General features: G+C 31.2%; 1 non-coding gene across 1 annotated transcript; it reads left to right on the top strand.

The window, feature by feature from the left end:
- Positions 1-220: 220 nt before the first annotated feature.
- On the top strand, positions 221-329 carry LOC112738553 (small nucleolar RNA R71). The gene has a single exon (XR_003169508.1). It is a non-coding gene; the product is annotated as a small nucleolar RNA R71 (small nucleolar RNA).
- Positions 330-2,547: the final 2,218 nt, after the last annotated feature.

Consider the following 2,547-nt stretch of genomic DNA (forward strand, 5'->3'; position numbering starts at 1 on the left):
GTATCAATTTCAAGAACTCCATTCTTCATAGGCGTCCCATTACTCACAGGATTCCTCTCAGAAGTGTACATGAACTGGTTATTAGCAACCATGTCAATGAGTTCTTGAGCTTCTGCAGGAGTTTTCTTTAGGTGAATGGATCCACCTGCAGAAGTATCCAATGACATCTTAGCTAATTCAAACAGACCATCATAGAATATATCCAGGATGGTCCATTCTGAAAGCATGTTAGAAGGACACTTTTTGGTCAGTTCCTTGTATCTCTCCCAAGCATCATAGAGGGATTCACTTTCTTTCTGTCTGAAGGTTTGAAAATCCACTCTAATCTTACTCAGCTTTTGAGGAGGAAAGAACTTGGCTAAGAAAGCCTTGACCAGCTTATCCCAAGAGTTCAGGCTATCCTTAGGTTGAGAGTCCAACCATATTCTAGCTCTGTCTCTTACAGCAAAAGGGAAAAGCATGAGCCTGTAGACTTCAGGATCTACTCCATTAGTCTTAACAGTATCACATATCTGCAAGAATTCAGTTAAGAACTGAAAAGGATCTTCAGATGGAAGTCCATGAAACTTGCAGTTCTGCTGCATCAGAGAAACTAATTGAGGTTTCAGCTCAAAGTTGTTTGCTCCAATGGCAGGAATGGAGATGCTTCTTCCATATAAATTGGAATTTGGTGCAGTAAAGTCACCAAGCATTCTCCTTGCATTATTGTTGTTGGGTTCGGCTGCCATCTCCTTTACTTGTTCGAAATTTTCAATAAGGTTGTCTCTGGATTGTTGTAATTTAGCTTCTCTCAGCTTCCTCTTCAGAGTCCTTTCAGGTTCTGGATCAGCTTCAACAAGAATGCCTTTTTCCTTGTTCCTGCTCATAAGAAAGAGAAGAGAACAAGAAAAGAAGAGGAATCCTCTATGTCACAGTAAAGAGGTTCCTTATTGTTAGTAGAAGAAGAAAATGAATAGGGGTGAAGAAAAATGAAGAATCCAAACACAAGGGTAAGGATAGGAGCAGTGATGTGGGATGAAGAGAAGTGTTAGTAGATGAATAAATAATTAGAAGGAGATGAGGGAGAAGGATTTTCGAAAATTATTTTTGAAAAAGGTTAGTGATTTTCGAAAATAGTTTTTGAAAAAGGTTAGTTTTCGAAAATTAAAATCAAAAATTAAAATAATTAGTTAATTAAAAAGAATTTTTAAAAAAGAGGGGAGATATTTTCAAAAATGAGAGAGAGAGAGAGAGTTAGTTAGGTAGTTTTGAAAAAGATAAGAAACAAACAAAAAGTTATTTAGTTAGTTGAAACAAATTTTGAAAAGATAAGAAGTTAGGAAGTTAGAAAAGGTATTTTGAAATCAAATTTTTGAAAAAGATAAGATAAGAAGATATTTTTGAAAAGATATGATTGAAATTAGTTTTGAAAAAGATTTGATTTTTAAAATCACAATTAATGACTTGATTCACAAGAAATCACAAGATATGATTCTAGAACTCAAAGTTTGAATCTTTCTTAACAAGCAAGTAACAAACTTGAAATTTTTTAATCAAAACATTAATTAATGATGTTATTTTCGAAAATTAGGAGATAAAGATAAGAAAAAGATTTTTGAAAAATATTTTTAAAATTTTCGAAAATAACTAAGAAAAATGAAAAAGATTTGATTTTTGAAAAAGATTTTGAAAAAGATAAGATTTTTAAATTGAAAATTTGATTTGACTCATAAGAAACAACTAGATTTTTAAAAATTTTTGAAAAAGTCAAATCTAATTTTCGAAATTTTGAGAGAGAAAAAGGGAAAGATATTTTTTTGATTTTTGAATTTTTAATGATGAGGGAGAAAAACATGCAAAATGATGCAATGCATGAGAATTTTGGATCAAAGTATGTGATGAATGCAAGAACACCATGAATGTCAAGATGAACACCAAGAACACTTTGAATGTCAAGATGAACATCAAGACTTATTTTTGAAAATTTTTATACGCAAAGAAAACATGCAAGACACCAAACTTAGAAATCTTTCATGTTTAGACTCTATGGATGCAAAAATGCACATGAAAAACAAGAAAAGACACAAAACATGAAAACATCAAGATCAAACAAGAAGACTTACCAAGAACAACTTGAAGATCATGAAGAACACTATGAATGCATGAATTTTCGAAAAATGCAAGATGAACATGCAATTGACACCAAACTTTCAACTTGACTCAAGACTCAAACAAGAAACATAAAATAATTTTTTTGATTTTTTATGATTTTATGATTTTTTTTTGGATTTTTCAAAAATTATTTGAAAAAGAAAAATAAAGATTCCAAAATTTTTTAATATGAATTCCAGGAATCTTACAATCTTAGTCTAAAGCTCCAATCTGAGGGTTAGACATGGCTTGATAGCCAGTCAATCTTTAGCATGAATTTGAGAGTAATTCATTCAATTTTAAGCCAAAACCTCTATCCAAAAGAATTTAGACATGGTTTTATAGCCAACATGCTTCAACATGCTTCATGAAACTCTAGAATTCATTCTTAAAAATTCTGAAGAAAAATATATTTTT

This window comes from Arachis hypogaea, chromosome 13, assembly GCF_003086295.3.
Source record: "Arachis hypogaea cultivar Tifrunner chromosome 13, arahy.Tifrunner.gnm2.J5K5, whole genome shotgun sequence".
Lineage (NCBI taxonomy): Eukaryota > Viridiplantae > Streptophyta > Magnoliopsida > Fabales > Fabaceae > Arachis > Arachis hypogaea.